The 22,306-nt window shown below is 38.7% G+C and overlaps 1 protein-coding gene across 3 annotated transcripts in view; it reads left to right on the top strand.

Moving 5' to 3' along the window:
* The window catches only part of KHDRBS2 (KH RNA binding domain containing, signal transduction associated 2), a 795,143-nt gene that overhangs the window by 57,750 nt on the left and 715,087 nt on the right, over window positions 1-22,306 (top strand). The gene's annotated exons all lie outside the window — the stretch shown is intronic.

The raw sequence follows: 22,306 nt of genomic DNA, 5'->3' as shown, positions 1-22,306 counted from the left end.
CAAGAGTGCTGGAGTGGGGTCCCATTGCCTTCTCCAAAGAGATCTCTAGACTTCCCCGTTTTTTGTTTTCATCTATTTCTTTGTGTTGATCACTAAGGAAGGATTTCTTATCTCTCCTTGCTATTCTTTGGAACTCTGCATTCACATGAGTAGATCTTTCCTTTTCTCCTTTGTCTTTCGCTTCTCTTGTATTCACAGCTATTTGTAAGGCCTCCTCAGACAACCATTTTGTCTTTTTGCATTACTTTTTCTGGGTGATCGTCTCGATCCCTGCCTTCTATAGAATGTCACGAACCTCCATCCATAATTCTTTAAGCACTCTTTCTGATCTAATTCCTTGAATCTATTTGTCACTTCCACTGCATAATCATACGGGGTTTTATTTAGGTCATACCTGAATGGTCTAGTGGTTTTCCCTACTTTCTTCAATTTAGGCCTGAATAAGGAGTTCATGATCTGAGCCACAGTCAGCCTCTGGTCTTGTTTTTTTGTGACTGTATAGAGCTTCTCCATCTTTGGCTGCAAAAATATGATTTGGTATTGACCATCTGGTGATGTCCATGTGTCGAATCTTCTACTGTTGTTGTTGGAAGAAGCTGTTTGCTATGACCAGTGCATTCTCTTGCAAAACTCTATTAGCCTTTGCCCTGCTTCATTCTGTACTCCAAGGCCAAATTTGCCTGTTACTCCAGGTGTTTCTTGACATCCTACTTTTGCATTCCAGTCCCCTATAATGAAAAGGACGTCTTTTTTGAGTGTTAGTTCTAGAAGGTGTTGCAGGTCTTCATAGAACCGTTCAACTTCTGCTTTTTCAGAATTGCTGGTCAGGGCATAGACTTGGATTACTGTGATATTGAGTAGTTTTCCTTGGAAACCATTTCTTCAGAACCCCATGAACAGTCCTGTTCAAGAGAATTCCAAATAATTTATGCAGATAATTTCCCCTCAAGGAGGAAGGAAGTAAAGCATTACTCCTCACTGAAGTATTGAGTGTATGATAACTTCCTTCCAAAGACTGTGGTATGGACAATGAGGAAAAGAGCACCTTCCCAGTGAAAAAATCTGATGAATGCTACCTTAGCTGGGTAATCAGGGTAACATCAGCCATAGTATGTATCCTTGTTATAATGTGATGAGTTTTTCACTTCACCCTAACACACATCACTCAAGTGCAGTCATGAGGAAAGCATCAGGCAAATGCCAATTATTTGTATTTTATAAAACCTTTGACCAGTATACTTCAAAACTGTCAAGGGTGTCAACAAAATTTTAACACAATCACAACCAAGGGAAGCCTAAGAAGACTGACAACCATATGTGTTTTACTGGGATATTTAAAAAGAAAAAGGACATTAGGCATAAGCTAAGACAATTAAGCATAAATTTTAGTTAATAAAAGTGTATTGGTTTTGGCGCATTAATGAGGACAAATGTGTTTTAGTAATTTATTTTTGTTGTTCAGTTACTAACTATTGTTCAAGTCTTTGCAGCCCCAAGGACTGGAGCGCACCAGGCTTCCCTGTCTTTTACAAACTCTTAGAGTTTGCTCAAATGTGTGTCCATTGAGTTGGTGATGCCATCCAACCATCTCATCCTCTGTCATCCCTGTCTCCTCCTGCCTTCAAGCTTTCCCGATATTAGAATCTTTTCCAATGAGTCAGTACTTTGCATCAGGTGGCCAAAATATCGGAGCTTCAGCTCCAGGGATTCCTTACAATGAAGATTCAGGGTTTATTTCCTTTAGATGGACTGGTTTGATCTCCTTGCTGTCCAAGGAACTCTCATGAATCTTCTCCAGAACCACAGTTCAAAAACATCAGTTCTCCAGTGCTCAGACTTCTTTATTGTCTGACTCTCACATCTGTACATGAGTACTTGAAAAGCCATAACGATACAAGCCTTTGTCAGCAAAGTAATGTCTCTGCTTTTTAATATGCTGTCTAGGTTGGTCATAACTTTACTTTCAAGGAGCAAGTGTCTTTTAATTTCATGGTTGCAGTCACTATCTGCAGTGATAGTGGAGCCCAAGAAAATAAAGTTTTTCAGTTTTTTCATTGTTTCTCCATCTATTTGCCATGGAATGATCAGATCAGATGCCATGATCTTCATTTTTTGAATGTTGTTTTAAGCCAGCTTTTTCACCCTCCTGTTTCACCTTCATCAAGAAGCTCTTTAGTTCCTCTTCGCTTTTTGCATAAGGATGTTATCATATTGCAGGGGGATCCAACCAGTCCATTCTGAAGGAGATCAGTCCTGGGTGTTCATTGGAAGGACTGATGCTAAAGCTGAAACTCCAATACTTTGACCACCTCATGCGAAGAGATGACTCACTAGAAAAGACTCTGATGCTGTGAGAGATTGGGGGCAGGAGGAGGAGGGGATGACAGAGAATGAGATGGCTGGATGCCATCACCGACTCGGTGGACATGAGTTTGAGTGAACTCCGGGAGTTGGTGATGGACAGCGAGGCCTGGCGTGCTGTGATTCATGGGGTCGCAAAGCGTCGGACACGACTGAGTGACTGAACTGAACTGAAGAACTCTGAATATCTCCTTTCACAATTTTGAACTAGTCCATTATTTCATGTCCAGTTTTAACTGTTATTTTTGACCTTCATACAGGTTTCTCAGGAGGCAGGTATGGTGGTCTGGTATTCTCACCTTTTTAAGAATTTTCCACAGTTTGTTGTATTCCACACTGTCGAAGGCTTTCACGTAGTCAGTGAAACAGAAATAATTTTTTTTTCTGAAATTCTGCTTTTTTATGATCCAACAATTGTTGAGAATTTGATTTCTGGTTCCTCTGATTTTTCTGAATGCAGCTTGTATGTCTGGAAGTTCTCAGTTCACGTACTGTTGAAGCCAACTTGAAAACTTTGAGAATTACCTTGCTAGCATGTAAAATGAATGCAATTTTCCAGTAGTTTGAACATTCTTTGATGTTGTCTCTTTGGAATTGGAATGGAAATTGGCCTTTTCCATTCCTGTGGTCACTGCTGAGTTTTCCAAGTGTGCTGGCATGTTGATTGCAGCACTTTAACAGCATCATCTTTTAGGATTTTCAATAGCTCAACTGGATTTCCATCACTTCCACTAGCTTTGTTCCTACTATTGCTTCCTAAGTCCCAGTTGACTTCACGTTCCAGGATGTCTGGTTCTCACTGTGTGACCATATCATGATGGTTATCCAGTTCATATAACAGAAGTTGTCAATAATGAGAGAAACTGAGTGTGTGGTGGAAACTGTCTATCCCACCTTCACAACTTTTTTACTCTAAATCTACTTTAAAATAATATGTTTAAAAAGTTTAAAAACAAAATGACTGTCATCTGGATTTGTGCTCTGAATCCCTGTTTAGAGTGAGTGTGGGTTAAGCTTTTGTATGAACTATTTGAAGGTAAGTGATTGACCTGCAAACCCTTAGCCCTCCCCTTGCCACTGTGGCATGTTCTTCTGGGAACAGGGACATTCTACACAGCAGTGCCACATTAACACTGAGGAATCCAACACTGAATTGATAATATTTCATTGACACAATCTATTTAAGAATAATTAGGATGGAATCGAAGCTAACATATTTCATTTAGTATCAGTTCAGTTCAGTTCAATTCAGTCGCTCAGTCGTGTCCGACTCTTTGTGACCCCATGAATCACAGCACACCAGGCCTCCCTGTCCATCACCAACTACCGGAGTTCACTCAAACTCATGTCCATCGAGTCGGTGATGCCATCCAGCCATCTCATTCTCTGTCTTCCCCGTCTCCTCCCACCCCCAATCCTTCATAGCATCAGACTCTTTTCCAGTGAGTCAACTCGTCACATGAGGTGGTCAAAGTATTGGAGTTTCAGCTTTAGCATCAGTCCTTCCAATGAACACCCAGGATTGATCTCCTTTAGAATGGACTGGTTGGATCTCCTTGCAGTGCAAGGGACTCTTAAGAGTCTTCTCCAGCACCACAGTTCAAAAGCATCAATTCTTCGGCTATCAGCTTTCTTCACAGTCCAACTCTCACATCCATACATGACCACGGGAAAAACCATAGCCTTGACTAGACGGACCTTTGTTGGCAAAGTAATGTCTCTGCTTTTTAATATGCTATCTAGGTTGGTCATAACTTTCCTTCCAAGGAGTCTTTTAATTTCCTGGCTGCAATCAGCATCCGCAGTGATTTTGGAGCCCCCAAAAATAAAGTCTGACACTGTTTCCACTGTTTTCCCATCTATTTACCATGAAGTGATGGGACCAGATGCCATGATCTTTGTTTTCTGAACGTTTAGCTTCATTTAGTACAAGTGCCTTTTAATCCCCATTTATTCTGAGTTCTCTTACCTTCCTTGTCTTTTATAATGTAGAAAGAATTGTTTTACAGTTCATTCCAGCTATTGTATCCTTACTTTGGATGGTTTAGTTATGATTAGATTCATTTATTTATTTTTTTTTTTGCAAAATGCTGCATGGGAAAATTTCCATGGTATCACAGTAGAAGGCACATGATTGCAATGTATACCAGTAATGCTTCTACTAAGATTGCTCACTTAAAGTGTTGAGATATATTAATTTAAAATAATATTTTCCTGATGCAATTCATAAGCAATCTCTGGACTGTAATTTGGGACTATATATATATATATATCCTGTTCCTACAGATCTTCTACCCAATTGTCTTAGCACCTATTGATGGTCATTGCTGAATCATTTATTACTTTGGCTATTTTATAATTCTGTCAGTTTTCTTCTATATTTAGTAACTATTAATCTACTTTAAATGAGTCTTCCCTTCCCTCTTAAATACATGTTTGAGTATTGCTGTGTTTTCAAATAATTTCTATTTCCTATTTTACACTCTGTTCCTTCCATTGTTCTCTTCCTCTTCACATTGTCCCAAGTTTAGCAAGGAGGAGCCACATGCACAAAAAGGCACACTATCTCCCTGGAATCAAACATTTCTCTAAAAATATTAGTTTTTTTTTTTTTTTTCTAATTTATTTTTAAAATAAAATTCAGGGTGATGGTTGTGTTTACTGTTACTGGGGTGACTTTTAGGATACATAGCTATGAAATACACACAGGTATACCTACCCATGCCAGAATCAGACACATATGTGTGAATATATATGTGTGTGTTGAACTAGTTGCTGAATGTCTACACTCATGTCACTTCTCATTTTAAAAACCCTACTAATCAAATTTAAGATTGCTTGTGTTACAATAATGTAAAATGCCCTTGAGGAAAGAACATGAAAAACCAGGCCCAGACGAACATGTAGCATGGCAACCAGGGCAGACCTGAGCTTCATCACTACTATATGCCTTCAACACAAAACAAAAATTCCCTCCGAGGAAGCCATAAGAATTCCTGCCTCTACCAGGGTTCCTGCTGGTAAAGTCCCTGGCAAAAAGCAGGGTAATAGCCCATCATAAGGACATGCGACTAGGCTGTAAATGTCACTCCCTACCCCCTTACAATCTACCAGTGGTGGTTTCTGCGGTTTAGGCTTTAACTCCCCTTCACCTCCAGGGAGGTGTTTACTCTATAGCTATAGGCTGTGCATCCCTTATTTGCAAACCTGCAAATGATAAAGCCGTCCTTTTCTTTCAAGATCATTCTGATCCATTTCTGGTTTTTATTGGTAATTTTAGGATAGGCAGTTCTTTATATTCCTAATGTATATCTAAGAAAGATATAGGATGAAAACACTAAATCTAAAGTACCTTGAATTACTTCTGTATATAGTTATGTTTATGTTATTAATTTTGGTATTCTGTGAGGCATATTTGTTTACTTATATGTAGTTTTAGAATTTTTATTTTCATTAATTTTAAACCAAGTGAAACACTGATTCCTGTATTTCTGTATCATTCAGAATATCTTTCTAAGCTGAACATACAACATCTAGTTTTTCCATCCCTTTCTTGCGTGAATTGGGAGTTTGTTCTTTTCTGTTGCTGAGTTGTGTTTCATGGGATGAATACCTGTTTATTTATTTACCTGTCTCTGGTTTTCTGAGTAAAACACTGTGGATATTTTCTTATAAGCGTTTGTGTGAACATAGTTTTCATTTTACTTGAGTAAGTACCATGAGTGTTCTTGTAACTTTAGAAGAAACTTCCCAACTTTTCAATTTTCTAAAAAATTTAATCACTTTATTCATTTCGTTCCTTTTTAAGGTGGTAATTCCAAAATATTATATCTAATGAAATGCTTTCCCTTTTTTAAAATGATACTGTCTTTTGAAAAAATATAAAAAATACTAAAATTAAGAGAATAAATTATATTTTTTGGAGTAGGTTGAAAATAGCTCTACTAACATATTCATTTGGGATTATGACCAAAAAAAAGCTTTGTTCTTTTTTTTTTTTTCCTAAAAGTAAATCTGTGACTTTTCTAAGAGAAATGAGGGAATAGATAAAATAAAGAGACACACCATTCTGTTTTTTTTTAAATTTACTAAAAAAATTATACAATTTTTAAAGGTTATACTCTATTTACAGTTATTGTAAAACATTGGCTGTATTCCCCATGTTGCACGATACCTCCTTGTAGCCTCTCTTGCACGAAACAGTTTGTACCTCCCAGTCTGCTACCTGTATGTTCCACCCTTCACTAGTAACCACTAGTGTTCTTTCAATCTGTGAATCTGCTTCTTTTTTGATATATTCACTAGTTTGTTGTAGTTTTTAGATTCCACGTATATGTTATACAGTATTTGTCTTTCTCTGTCTGACTTACTTCGCTTGGCATAACGCCCTGCAAATTTTTCTATGTTGATGTAAATGGAAAACTTTCATTTTTTATTTTTTATTTTTGTATTTATTAGCTGAGTAGTAGTGCATTATATATATTTACCATTTATCCATTCAACTGTTGATGTAAACTTGTGTTGCTTCTATATCTTGGCAATTGTAAATAAGAGTGCATTAGAGGGCATGTATCTTTTTGAATTAGTGGGCTTTTATTTGGATATAACCCAGGAGTAGAATTTCTGGGTCATATGGTTGTTCATATCCTCCATGCTGTTTTCTGCTGTGTCTGCGGCAGTTTACATTCCCACTAACAGAGTATGAGGATTCCTTTTTCTTCACACCCTTGCTGACATTTGCTATTTGTGTTGTTTTTAATGATAGCCATTCTGACCCTTCTGAAGTGATACCTCATTGTGGTTTTGATTTGCATTTCCCTAATGATTAGTGATGTTGAACATCTTCTCATGTACCTGTTGGCCATCTACATTTCCTCTTTGGAAAAATGTACATTCAGTTCTTCTTCAGATTAAATTTTTTTTTGTTTTGTTTTGATGTTAACGTGTAGAAGCTACTTATATATGTTGGATATTAATCCTTTTTTGGTCATATAACTTGTGAATATTTTCTCCCATGCAGTAGGTTTATCCTGGGGATGCAGGGATTTTTCAGTGTTCACAAATCAATTAACGTGATACATCATATTAAAATTGAAGAATATAGGGTGGGGAGGGAAATGGGAGTGATTTCAGGATGGAGGGGGCATGTATACCTATGGCTGATTCATACTGATGTATGGCAAAAACCATCAAAATGTTGTAAAGTAATTATCCTCTAATTAAAGTAAATGAAAAAAAAATCACAGTAGGTGCTGAAAAATCTTTTAATAAAACACAACTTGCATTTATGTTAAAAAAAAAAAAAAACTTTCCAGAAAGCAGACATAGAGGGAACTTACCTCAACATAATATATGCTGTATATGACAAACCCACAGCTAACATCATACTCAACAGTGAAAAGCTGATAGCATTTCCTCTAAGATCAAGAATAAGACAGGATATCCACTCTCACCACTCTTATTCAACATAGTTTTAGAAGTATTGGCCATGTTAATCAGAGAAGAAAAAGAAATCCAAATTGCAAAGGAAAAAGTAAAACTCACTGTTTGTAGATGACAAGATACTATACATAGAAAATCCTAATGATGCTGCCAAGAAACTACTATACTTCATAAATGAATTTGGTATTCACAGGATACAGAATTCATGTACAAAAATCTATTGTATCGCTATGCTAAGTCACTTCAGTCGTGTCCCACTCTGTGCGACCCCATGGACGGCAGCCCACTAGGCTCCGCCATCCCTGGGGTTCTCCAGGCAAGAACACTGGAGTGGGTTGCCATTTCCTTCTCCAACATTGTATCTCTATACACTAACAATAATATATCAGAGAGAGAAATTAAAGAAGCAATCCCATTTACCATCACACCAAAAAGAATATCATACATAGCAATAAATAAGTCTACTGAAGGAGGCAAAAGACCAGTACTCTGAAAACTGTAAGAAACTAAAGATGGAGATGAAAGAAATTAAAGAGGACACAAACAGGAAGATAATTGTTTTCTTGGATTGGAATAATCAATTTTGATAAAAATACTATCCGAAGCAATCTTCAGGTTCAATGCATGTGTGCTAAGTCGCTTCAGTCATGTCCGACTACCTGTGACCCTATGGACTGTAGCCCTGCCAGGTTCCTCTGTCCATGGGATTTTCCAGGTAAAAATATTAGGCTGTATTTTCATTTCCTTCTCCAGGTTCAATGCAGTTTCTGTCAAATTTCCAATGTCATTTTCACAGAACTAGAACAAGTAATTTTAAAATTATATGGAAACACAAAAGACCGTTAATAGCTAAAACAATCTTGAGAAAGAAAAGCACAGCTGGAGGAATCAGACTCCCTGTCTTCAGACTACTATCAATCCAAAGCTAGAGTCATCAAGACAATAAAATACTGGCATAAAAAATAGACACATAAATCAATGGAAGAGGGTAGAAAGCCCACAAATCTAATGGACAATTAATCTATGACAAAGGAGGCAAGAATATACTATGGAGAAAAAATGGTCTCTTCAATAAGTGGTTCTGGACAGCTACATAGAATGAAACTTGAACATTCTGTAATACCATACACAAAAATAAACTCGAAACATCACAGACCTAAATGTAAGTCTGGATACTATAAAACTCTCCAGTTCAGTTCAGTTCAGTAACTGATTTGTGCCCAACTCTTTGCAACCCCATGCACTGCAGCGTGCCACACTTCCCTGTCCATCACCAATTCCCAGAGATTTTTCACACTCATGTCCATTGAGTTGGTGATGCCATCCCACCATCTCATCCTCTGTCATCCCCTTCTCCTCCTGTCTTCAATCTTTCCCAGCATTAGGGTCTTTACCAGTAAGTCAGTTCTTCACATCAAGTGGCCAAAGTATTGGAGCTTCAGCTCCAGCATCTGTCCTTCCAATAAACATTCAGGACTAATTTCCTTTATGATTGGCTGGTTTGATCTCCTTGTAATCCAAGAGATGCTCAAGGATGTTCTCCAACACCACGGATCAAAAGCAACAATTCTTCAGCACTCAACTTTCTTTATGGTCCAGCTCTCACATCCATATATGACTACTGGGAAAACCATAGCGTTGACTAGATTGACTTTTGTCGGTAAAGTAATGTCTCTGCTTTTTAATATGCTGTCTATCTTGGTCATAGCTTTTCTTCCAGGGAGCAAGTGTCTTTCAATTTGATGGTTGCTGTCACTATCTGCAGTGACATTGGAGCCCAAGAAAATAAAGTTTGTCACTTTTTTCATTGTTTCTCCATCTATTGGCCATGAATTGATCAGACCAGATGCCATGATCTTCGTTTTTGAATGTTAAGTATTAAGTCAGCTTTTTCACTCTCTTCTTTCACTTTCATCAGGAGGCTCTTTATTTCCTCTTCCATTTTTGCCATGAGGGTGGTGTCATCTGCATATCTGAGGTTATTGATATTTCTCCTGGCAGTCGTGATTCCAGCTTGTGCTTCATTCATCTAGGCATTTCACATGATGTACTCTTATAAGTTAAATAAACAGGATGACAGTATACAGCCTTAACGTACTATTTCCCAATTTGGAATCAGTCCATTGTTCCATGTCTAGTTCTAACTATTGCTTCTTGACCTGCATACAGATTTCTCAGGAGGAAGATAAGGTAGTCTCGTATTTCCATCTCTTTAAGAATTTTCTACAGTTTGTTATAACCCACACAGTCAAAGGCTTTAGCATAGTCAATGAAGCAGAAGTAGTGTTTTACTGGAATTCTCTTGCTTTTTATATGATCCATTGGATGTTGGCAATTTGATCTCTGGTTCCTCTGCCTTTTCTAAATCCAGCTTGAACATCTGGATGTTCTCGATTCACAAACTGTTGAAGCCTAGCTTGGAGAATTTTGAGCATTACTTTGCTAGCATGTGAGATGAGCGATTGTTCAGTGATTTGAACATTCTTTCATATTATCTTTCTTTGGGATTGGAATTAAAACTGACCTTTTCCTAACACTCTTAGGGTAATATATAAGTAGAACACTCTTTGACATAAATCATATCAATGTTTTTGGGTCAGTTTCTTAAAGCAAAGGAAATAAAAGCAAAAACAAGCAAATGGGACCTAATAAACTTAAAAACTTCTGCACAGCAAAAGAAACCATTGACAAAACAGACAACTTTCCTAACAGAAGGAAAATCTAACGTTTCTCTACAGAATTGTTGCATTAGATGCCATTTAGAACCAAGAGGAGAAATTGGGCTGCATGGAAGCAAAGTCAGTTTTGATTTAGATGTGCCCTCATGGAAAATATTAGTGCTTCTTTTGTCAATACTTCCTTACCTTGACCTCATAAAGTTTCAGCCTAAAAATGTTTTAATTAGTTTTACTTTGTTTTCTCATTTTGTCTAATGTCTAAGGACAGGTTTGCTTTCGGTATCATTTCATAAAAGTACAATCACAGTCCATTCATAAATGAAAATTGAAATTCACCAACTTGGCTTGGATTAGGGAAAAAAGTAGTGAGACCAATGCAAATTTAAACAGTAGGATAAACATTGATCCAGAATAAGTTGTATAGATGAGGTGTGAATTAGATCAGTATTTGTATACCTCAGGCCTCATACAGAGTGAGTACCTTGTAATCCTGGATAAAGTACTGGTACATTAAGACCCATACTTTTCATTCACTGGTATTGCTGAAATAGTATGGAAAATAATGTAAACAAGAATATGCAGGCATATAAATTAATGTGTAACAAATGGACTTTATATTAAGAAATAATTTTATGATGTTTTCATCTTTTATGTTGATCTGAATCTAATCCACCATATCTTGAGTCTGCTTTTTTCCTCAGGTTTAGCAGTTAATGGTCAGTGTGTATAAAATGCATCATTATTAGTGCTTTAATCAGTTTATGATTAGTGAGCAGTATATCCTAGATTTTAAGGGTAAATTAAGTGCTTTTTGGGCTCCAAAATCACTGCAGACACTGATTGCAGCCATGAAATTAAAAGACGCTTGCTCCTTGGAAGGAAAGTTATGACCAACCTGGATAGTATATTAAAAAGCAGAGACATTACTTTGCCAACCAAGGTCCGTCTAGTCAAGGCAATGGTTTTTCCCGTGGTCATGTATGGATGTGAGAGTTGGACTGTGAAGAAAGCTGATCGCTGAAGAATCGATGCTTTTGAACTGTGGTGTTGGAGAAGACTCTTGAGAGTCCCTTATACTGCAAGGAGATCCAACCAGTCCATTCTAAAGGAGATCAATACTGGATGTTCATTGGAGGGACTCATGCTAAAGCTGAAACTGTAATACTTTGGCCACCTCATGCGACGAGTTGACTCACTGGAAAAGACTCTGATGCTGGGAAAGGATGGGGGCGGGAGGAGAAGGGGACGATGGAGAATGAGATGGCTGGATGGCATCACCGACTCTGTGGACATGAGTTTGAGTGTATTCCGGGAGTTGGTGATGGACAGGGAGGCCTGGTGTGCTGTGATTCATGGGGTCGCGGAGAGTCGGATACGACTGAGTGACTGAACTGAACTGAACTGAAGTGCTTTGGATTTTTTTTTTTTTGCTATAATCAGAAAACAATCTTAATTTAACTTATGATAAAATAATGTCCTGAAGCCATGTTGGAACAATGCATTCTCTAGAATAATGAGTGCTTTGCTTTTTCTATATTACCTCTTTTCTGTTTCCATACAAATTCAAAAATGATTTGTTATAGTTTTGTGAACATACGAATCGTAATTTGCTAGTGATTGCATTGAATCTGTATTTCCTTGGGTAGTATGGTCATTTTAGTGTTATAAATTCTTCCAATCCAACCGATTCTTGTAAGGCATTTTGGTACAATAGATTTCAGAATATAAAATAGAGTAAAAGAAAATATGAAAGTAATTTCCTGGCTTAGTCTGATGAGTCAAATTTAGATAGTGTGTGGGTTTCAGCCACGTGTGCCTGTTTCAAGTAATTGTTTATAAGTTTCAAGTGTATGAGTTTCAGATTGCATTTTGTTTCAAAGGGAGAGTGACTGGTACCTTTTCTTGTTTTAGACTCACTTTGTTTAATTGCATCATTGGGCAGTGGCTTAGTCAAAGGAATGTACCCACATACCTCTAAGATATCACAGGTTCTGTTGCAGACTACCATAATGAAGTGAATGGAACAGTGATGTGAGTAAATGAATGTTTTGGTTTATCAGTTCAGATAAAGTTATGTTTATATATACTATACTGCAGTCTATTAAGTCCGCAATAGTATTATCTCTAAAAAAATGTCAATAAATTTACCTATAAAAACTACTTTAGTGCTATAATGTGCTGTCACCTGAACCTTCAGCAAGTCCTCACATTTTTCCTGGTGGAGTTTCTTGTTTTCATGTTAATGATTGCTGAATGATTAGGGAGGTGTTTCCTAAAGGTTGGGGTGGCTGCTGCAGTTTCTAAAAATAAGACAGCAATGAAGTTTTCCATATTGATTTCCTCTTCCTTTCACAAATTATTTCTCGGTAACATTTTACCCATAGTGGGAAATCTTTCAAAATTGGAATCAATGTTCTCATAGCCTGCCACTGTTTTATCAGCTAAGCTTATGTAATATTTTAAATCCTTTGTTATCATTTCAACAATATAAGAAGCATCTTCATAGGAGTAGATTCCATCATATTAAATTACTTTCTTTGCTCCTGTTTTGCCAGAAGTTTTAGCTTTTGTTTCAGATTCAAAGGATTTATTAACAAATCACTTATTATACTCAATTTCAATTTTAATAGAGAATTATCTAACTTATTTTCAATATATAATCATGAAAAGAAAAAAGAAAGAATCATTATCTACTAGAGAATTATCTAACTTACTTTTGATATGCAATCATTAATAGAAAAATGGAATATTTGTTCTTTGTGTTTGATCTATGTTAATTTGATTAATATATGTCGGAGTATTTTGCCTTGGGTTTATCCTGTTAGGGACTCTCTGGGTTTCTTAAACATGGGTGATTATTTCCTTCCCAATTTTAGGGTAGTTTTCAACTGTTATATCCTTATGTATTCTGTCATGGTCTTTATTTTTGTGTTCCTCTTCTGGTACACCTATGATTCGAATGTTGGGGCGTTTAGTATTTTCCCAGAGGTCTTTAATATTGTCCTCACTTTTTTAATTCGTTTTTCTTTTTTCCTCTCTGTTTCATTTATTTCTATAATTCTATCTTCTAGCTCGATTATCCTGTCTTCTGCCTCCGTTATTCTACTGTTTGTTCCCTCTAGAGTGTTTCTGATCTCATCTATTGCATTATTTATTGTATATTGACCCTTTTTCTATTTCCTTTATTTCCTTATTTACATTTCTTGCCTCTTCTCTATCCTATTATCCAGTTTATTTATCTGTAACTCCATTTTGCTTTCCACTTTTGAATCATTTTCACAATTAAAATTCGAAATTCTTTATCAGGTAGGTTCCCTGTATCTTCCTTTTTGTTTGTGTTGGTGGGCATTTATCCTGTTCCTTTACTTGCTGGGTATTTCTCTGCCTCTTCATCTTGCTTATATTGATGTGCTTGGGGTGGCCTTTCCATCTTCTGACAGTTTGTGGAGTTCTCTGTATTATGTAGTTTCCTTGCTGTTTGTGGGGTTGGAAGGGTGACTTGTCAAGGTTCCTTGGTTAGGGAAGCTTGTGTCGGTGTTCTGGTGGGTGGAGCTGGATTTCTTCTCTCTGGAGTGCAATGAAGTGTCCAGTAATGTGTTTGAGATGTCAGTGGGTTTGGAGTGGCTTTGGGCAGCCTGTATATTGAAGCTCAGGGCTATTCTCCTTTGTTGCTGGAGAATTTGTGTGGTATGTCTTTCTCTGAAACTTGTTGATCCTTGGGTGGTGCCTGGTTTCAGTGTATGTATGGAGGCATTTGAGGAGCACCTATCAATTAATGTTCCCTGGAACAGGAGATCTCTGGTGTTCTCAGGATATGGACTTAAGTCTCTGCCTCTGGTTTTCAGTCTTATTCTTGCAGTAGACTCAAGACTTCTCCATCTGTTACTTCCAAGGCAGTTCCTTCTGTTAAAGCTCTTCTGTTTGCTGGTCTCTTCAGTGTCTAATTCCCGTCCTGACACCAGTGGGCATAGTGGATACTTTTTTTCGGCTCACCTGTTCAGTCCTGCTGTGGGGAGGTCGGAACACTGCTAACAAATATCTCTGGCGTCTGTGGGGAGTTCCCACAGTGTCTCGGCTGCACTGGGATTGCTCCCGCTTGCGGCATATGTGCTTTCCCTGTTTATGCTGCTCAGGCTCTAGGTTCCTCTGCCAGGATCTGTCTCGGCCTGCACTGGGTTGCATGCACTTCCCAGGTCTGCGCATCTCAAATTCAGGTTCTTGGGTACTCCACAAAGGCACAGACTTGACTGGGCCTGCGTTTTGTGCCTTCCCTGGTCCGAGCAGCTCAGGTAACTAGGCATTTGGCAAGTGCGATTGCTGCGACTTATCAACTCCCTGGTCCCTGCCGCTCGGTTTTCTGTGTGTACAACCAGTACACCTTCTCAGGAGGATATTGACCGGCCTGAACCCAAGAATCTTGGTCAGCAGTGAAGCCTGCCTGCAGGTTGGTATTGGAAGCCTCTCTGGGGCTGCGGTTGCCCCATCTGGCTCTGCCTACCCTCCCTGCCTGTCCCAGCTGGGGATCAGGGGTGGGCCGACCACAGCCTGCTCACTCTGCTCAGTCCTTTGTTCTGTGAACGGGGCTTTTCGCATGCTTTTTGCCTTTCCACAGGGTCACTTTCCCACAGTCTGCTTAACTATTTGCCGTTAGCACCCTCAGATTGACTTTGGGGCGTCCAGGCCTGGTCCTCTCTCTAAGCGCTGCTGCCCTGCCTTCCTGCCCAGCCCCGCATGCTAGTGGGGGTTGCGGACGTCTTCGCCACTTCTCACCTGGGAGTTTCCTCTGGGCACTTAGTCTGTGGGTTTTAATTATTTATTTCTTTTTTCTCCCAGTTATGTGACACTCTGAGGTTCCAAGGCTCGCCACAGACTCGCCCGTGAGTGTTTCCAGGTGTTTGGAAACGTGTCTCTCTCTCTCTTTTTTTTTTTTTAGGCCTCCCTTCCCGGGACAGAGCTCTGTCCCTCCCTTTTTTGTCTCTCTTTTTATCTTTTATACTATTTCCTACCTCCTTTTGAAGACAATGGGCTGCTTTTCTGGGTGCCTGATGTCCTCTGCCAGCATTCAGAAGTTGTTTTGTGGGATTTACTCAGCGTTCAATTGTTCTTTTGCTGATTTTGTGGGGGAGAAATTCGTCACCCTGTCCTATTCCTCCACCATCTTCCTAAGCCCCCTCTAAAAGATTGTTTTATGAGAAGATAAATGCAACTGATAAACCTTTAGTCAGACTCATCAAGAAAATCAGAGATGACTCATCAACAAAGTTGGAAATATAAGAAATTAAAACAGATAACACAAGTGCAAAGTAGTAAGAGATAACTGGATACCCTACTGGCTCAAACAGTAAAGAGTATGCCTGCAATGTGGGAAACCTGGGTTCGATCCCTGGGTTGGGAAGATCCCCTGGAGGAGGGCATGCCAATTCACTCAAATATTCTTGCCTGTAGAATCTCCATGGACATGGGAGCCTGATGGGTTACAGTCCAAGGGGTCGCAGAGTCAGACATGACTGAGCGACTAAGCATAGCACAGCATGGCAAGAATATGCCAATAAAATGGACAATCTGGGAGAAATGAACAAATTATTCGAAAGGTGCAACTTTCTAAGACTGAACCAGGAAGAATTACAGAATATAAACAGACCGAAGAGAGGTAATGAAATTAAGCTGTGATTAAACTTCTTCCAACATGGTCTTCCTTGGTGGCTCAGTGATAAAGACTTTGCCTGCCATTGCAGGAGACAAAGTTTCGATCTCTGCTCTAGGAAAATCCCACATGCCACGGAGCAACTAAACATTTGCACCACAACTATTGTGCTTTAGAGTCCAGGAACTGCAACTATGGAGTCCACATGCCATAACCACTGAAGTGCCATGCCCTAGAACCTGTGCTACAGTTCAGTTCAGTTCAGTCGCTCAGTCGTGTCCGACTCTCCGCGACCCCATGAATCACAGCACGCCAGGCCTCCCTGTCCATCACCAACTCCTGGAGTACACTCAAACTCATGTCCACAGAGTCGGTGATGCCATCCAGCCATCTCATTCTCCGTCGTCCCCTTCTCCTCCCGCCCCCATCCTTTCCCAGCATCAGAGTCTTTTCCAGTGAGTCAACTCGTCGCATGAGGTGGCCAAAGTATTGCAGCTTCAGTTTTAGCATCAGTCCCTCCAATGAACATCCAGGATTGATCTCCTCTAGAATGGACTGGTTGGATCTCCTTGCAGTATAAGGGACTCTCAAGAGTCTTCTCCAACACCACAGTTCAAAAGCATCGATTCTTCGGCGATCAGCTTTCTTCACAGTCCAAATCTCACATCCATACATGACCACGGGAAAAACCATTGCCTAGATTAGACGGACCTTTGTTGGCAAAGTAATGTCTCTGCTTTTTAATATACTATCTAGGTTGGTCATAACTTTCCTTCCAAGGAGAAAGCGTCTTTTAATTTCATGGCTGCAATCGGCATCTGCAGTGATTTTGGAGCCCCAAAAAATAAAGTCTGACACTGTTTCCACTATTTTTTCATCTATTTCCCATGAAGTGATGGGACCAGATGCCATGATCTTTGTTTTCTGAATGTTGAGCTTCAAGCCAACCTTTTCACTCTCGTCTTTCACTTTCATCAAGAGGCTTTTGAGTTCCTCTTCACTTTCTGTCATAAGGGTAATGTCATCTGCATATCTGAGGTTATTGATATTTCTCCCAGCAATCTTGATTCCAGCTTGTGCTTCTTCCAGCCCAGCGTTCCTCATGATGTACTCTGCATATAAGTTAAATAAGCAAGGTGACAATATACACCCTTGACGTACACATTTTCCTATTTGGAACCAGTCTATTGTTCCATGTCCAGTTCTAACTCTTGCTTCCTGACCTGCATACAGGTTTCTCAAGAGGCAGGTCAGGTGGTCTGGGATTCCCATCTCTTTCAGAATGTTCCACAGTTTATTGTGATCCACACAGTTAAAGGCTTTGGCATAGTCAATGAAGCAGAAATAGATATTTTTCTGGAACTCTCTTGCTTTCTCCATGATCCAGCGGATGTTGGCAATCTGATCTCTGGTGCCTCTGCCTTTTCTAAAACCTGCTTGAACATCTGGGAGTTCACGGTTTACATACTGCTGAAGCCTGGCTTGGAGAATTTTGAGCATGACTTTACTAGCGTGTGAGATGAGTGCAATTGTGCGGTAGTTTGAGCATTCTTTGGCATGTAGCCCTCACTTGCCACAGCTAGAGAAAAGCCTGTTAACAATAAGGACCTAGTACAGCCAAAAATAAATAAATAAAATTATATTAAAAAGATCTTCCAGCAAACAAAAGCCCACAACCAGATGGCTTCATAGGTGAATTCTATCAAAAAATGAAAGAAGAGCTAACAGGTAAACTTCTCAGGCTCTTCCAAAACTTGCCGACAAAGAAACACTCCCGGCCTCATTCTACAAAGCCACCATAACTGTGATACCAAGAGCAGACAGTATCACAAAGAAAGAAAATGACAGGCCAGTATCACTAATGAACATAGTTCTGCAAAATGCTAGCTAACCAAATCCCACAATGCATTAACAAGATCACACACCATGATCAAGTGGGGTTTATACCAGGGAAGCAGATTCTTCAGTATATGCAAGTCAATCAATGTGATACACCATATTAACAACTTGAGGCATTAAAACCATGTAATCACCTCAATAGATGCAGATAAAGGTTTCAACAAAATTCAACACAGATTTATGATAAACACTCTCCCGAAAGTGGGCATAGAGTGAAATTATTTCAACTTAATACAGGCCATAAATAAGAAATCCACAGCAAACATTATTCTCAATGGTGAAAACTTGAAAGCATTTTCTCTAAGATCAGGAACATGACAAGTGTGCCTACTCTCTCACCACTCTTATTCAACTTAGTTTTAGAAATCCTAGCCACAGCAATGAGGGAAGAAAAATAAAGGAATATAAGTTGGAATAGAAGGTTGAAACTGTCACTGTTTGCAAATAACATGATATACTATACATAGGAAATCCTCAGCATGATATCAGAAATCTATTAGAACTAATCCATTAATTTATAAAAGTTTCAGGATAGAAAATTAATATACATATATCTCCTGCATCCCTGTACACTAAAGAATGAATGATCAGAAAGAGAAATTAAGGAAGCTATTCCATTTACCATCTCAACAAAAAATAAAATACCTAGGAATAAACCTACCCTCGGAGGCAAAACACCTGTACTCTGAAAACTGTAAAAAACAGTGATGAAAGAAATCAAAGGTGCCACAAACAGACGGAGAGATATACTATGTTCTTCTTTTGGAAGAATCAGTATTGTCAAAATGATTTATTATCCAAAGCATTCTACATATTCAATGAAGTCACTATCAAATTACCTACGACATGCTTCACAGAATTAGAACAAAAACTTTACATTTTGTGCAGACAGACAAAATATCCTAATAGCCAAAGCAATATTGAGAAAAAAAGATGGAGCTGGAAGAATAAGCCTCCGTGACTTCAAACTATGGTTTAATACAAAGCCAGAGTAATCAAGACAGTATGGTAGTGGCACAAAAACAGAAATAATCCATGAAAGAGGGTGGAAAGCCCAGAGATAAACCGATGCATCTCTCGTCACTTAATCTAGGACAAAGGAGGCGAGAGTATACCATGGAGAAGCAACATCCTTTTCAATAAGTGGTACTGGGAATACGGGACAGCTAGATGTAAAAGAGTGACATTTGAACACTACATAAAACCATACATAAAAATGAACCAAAAATGGATTAAAGAACTAAATGTAAGACCAGACTATATGAACTCATAAAAAATATAGGAAAAACAGTCTTTGATGTAAACCACAGCAAGATCATTTTTGATCCGTATCCTAGAATAATGAAAATAAAAACAAAAATAAGCAAATGGGGCCTTATTTAAGTTAAAAGTTTTTGCACAGCAAAGAAAGTGATAAATGAGACAAAAAGACAAACCTCAGAATGGGAGAAAATATTTGCAAATGAAACAACTTGACCAGGGACTTCTTTTCAGAATATACAAAGAGCTCATGAACCTCAACTGGAAAAAAAACAAAAACAAAAAACACAACAACAGCAGCAGTAAAAAACCAGGCAGAAGAACTAAATAGATATTTCTCTAAAGATGATACACAGATAGCCATGAAATACATGAAAAGATTCTCCATATTACTAATTATTAGAGAAATCCTGATCAAAACTACAATGCGACTATTCTCACACCAGTCAGACCTCACACCAGTCAGAATGGCCATCATCAAAAAGTAAACAAAAATAAATAAATTCTGGGGAGCATGTGGACAAAAGGAATGTAAGTTGATAAAAAGAATGCAAGTTGATAAAAATAATGTAATTTGGTAAAAGGAATTTAAGTTGATGCGACCATTATGGGGAGGAATATGGTGTTTCTTTTAAAAAACTGGAGCCTATTATACAGAGTGAAGTAAGCTTGAAAGAAAAACACCAATACAGTATACTAATGCATATATATGGAATTTACAAAGATGGTAATGATAACCCTGTACGAGACAGCAAAAGAGACACAATGTATTGAACAGTCTTTCGGACTCTGTGGGAGAGGCTGAGGCTGGGAAGATTTGGTAGAATGGCATTGAAACATATATATTTTCATATGTGAAACGAATCGCCAGTCCAGGTTTGGCACATGATACAGGATGCTTGGGGCTGGTGCACGGGGATGACCTAGAGGGTCGATATGGGGAGGGAGGTGGGAGGGGGGTTCAGGATGGGGAACACGTGTACACCCGGGGCAGATACATGTCAATGTATGGCAAAACCAACCAATATAACGTTGTAAATAATTAGCCTCCAATAAAATATAAAATTAAAAATAATTAAATAAAAAACTAAAAATAGAGCTACCAAAAAACTAAAACTAGAGAAGCAGACATGAAACAACGGATTGGTTCCAAATTGGGAAAGAAGTACATCAAGGCTGTATATTGTCACCCTGCTTATTTAACTTATATGCAGAGTACATCATGCAAAATGCCAGGCTGGATGAAGCACAAGCTGGAATCAAGATTGCTTGGGGAAATATCAGTAACCTCAGATTTGCAGAAGACATCACTCTGATGGCAGAAAGTGAAGAAGACCTAAAGAACTTCTTGATGAAAGTGAAAAAAGAGAGTGAAAAAGCTGGCTAAACTCCACATTCAGAAAACTAAGTTCATGGCATCCAGTCCGATTGGTTCATGACAAATAGATGGGGAAAAAATGGAAACAGTGAGAGAGTTTATTTTCTTTGGCTCCAAAATCACTGCAGATGGTGACTACAGCTATGAAATTAAAAAAAAAATGCTTGTTCCTTGGAAGACTAGCTATTACCAACCTAGACAACATGTTAAAAAGCAGAGACATCACTTTGCCAAAAAAGGTCCATCTAGTCAAAGTTATGGTTTTACCAGTAGTTATGTATGAAAGTGACAGTTGGATTGTAAAGAAAGCTGAGCACTGAAAATTGATGCTTTTGAACTGTGGTGTTGGAGAAGACTCTTGAGAGTCTCTTGGATTGCAAGGAGATCAACCCAGTCAATCCTCAAGGAAAGCAGTCCTGAGTATTCACTGGAGACACTGATGATGAATCTGAAGTTCCAATACTTTGGCCACCTGACTCATTGGAAAATACCCTGATGCTGGAAAAGATTAAAAGCAGTAGGAGAAGGGGACACCAGAGATTAAGATAGTTGGATGGCGTCACCAACTCGATCGACATGAGTTTGAACAAGCTCCGGGAGTTGATGGAAAGGGAAGCCTGGCATGCTGCAGTCCATGGGGTCACAATGATTTGGACACGACTCAGTGACTGAACATCTGTAAGTTCGCGGATCACGTATTGCTGAAGCCTGGCTTGAAGAATTTTGAGTATGACTTTACTAGCGTGTGAGATGAGTGCAATTGTGTGGTAGTTTGAGCTTTCTTTGGCATTGCTTTTCTTTGGGATTGGGATGAAGACTGACATTTTCCAGTCCTGTGGCCATTGCTGAGTTTTCCAAATTTGCTGGCATATTGAGTGCAGCACTTTCACAGCATCATCTTTCAGGATTTGAAATAGCTCAACTGGAATTCCATCACCTCTACTAGCTTTGTTAGTAGTGATGCTTTCTAAGGCCCACTTGACTTCACATTCCAAGATGTCTGGCTCTAGGTCAGTGATCACACCATCATGATTATCTGGGTCGTGAAGATCTTTTTTGAACAGTTCTTCTGTGTTTTCTTGCCACCTCTTCTTAATATCTTCTGCTTCTGTTATGTCCATACCATTTCTGTCCTTTATCGAGCCCATCTTTGCATGAAATATTCCCTTGGTATCTCTAATTTTCTTGAGGAGATCTCTTGTCTTTCCTATTCTGTTGTTTTCCTCTGTTTCTTTGCATTGACCACTGAGGAAGGCTTTCTTATCTCTCCTTGCTTTTCTTTGGAAATCTGCATTCAGATGTTCATATCTTTCCTTTTCTCCTTTGCTTTTCGCTTCTCTTCTTTTCACAGCTATATGTAAGGCCTCCTCAGACAGCCATTCTGCTTTTTTCCATTTCTTTTCTATGGGGATGGTCTTTGTCCCTGTCTCCTGTACAATGTCATTAACCTCCATCCATAGTTCACCAGGCACTCTATCTATCAGATCTAGTCCCTTAAATGTATTTCTCACTTCCACTGTATAATCATAAGGGATTTGATATAGGTCATATCTGAATGGTCTAGTGGTTTTCCCTACTTTCTTCAATTTAATTCTGAATTTGACAATAAGGGGTTCATGCTTCAGCAACATGTGATCCGTGAAC

This window comes from Moschus berezovskii, chromosome 23 (assembly GCF_049115385.1).
Source record: "Moschus berezovskii isolate FMDL1 chromosome 23, NW_MosBer_1.0, whole genome shotgun sequence".
Classification (NCBI taxonomy): Eukaryota; Metazoa; Chordata; class Mammalia; order Artiodactyla; family Moschidae; genus Moschus; species Moschus berezovskii.
The sequence above is the reverse complement of the archived record's forward strand: the minus strand, read 5'-3'. Positions and strand labels throughout refer to the sequence as shown.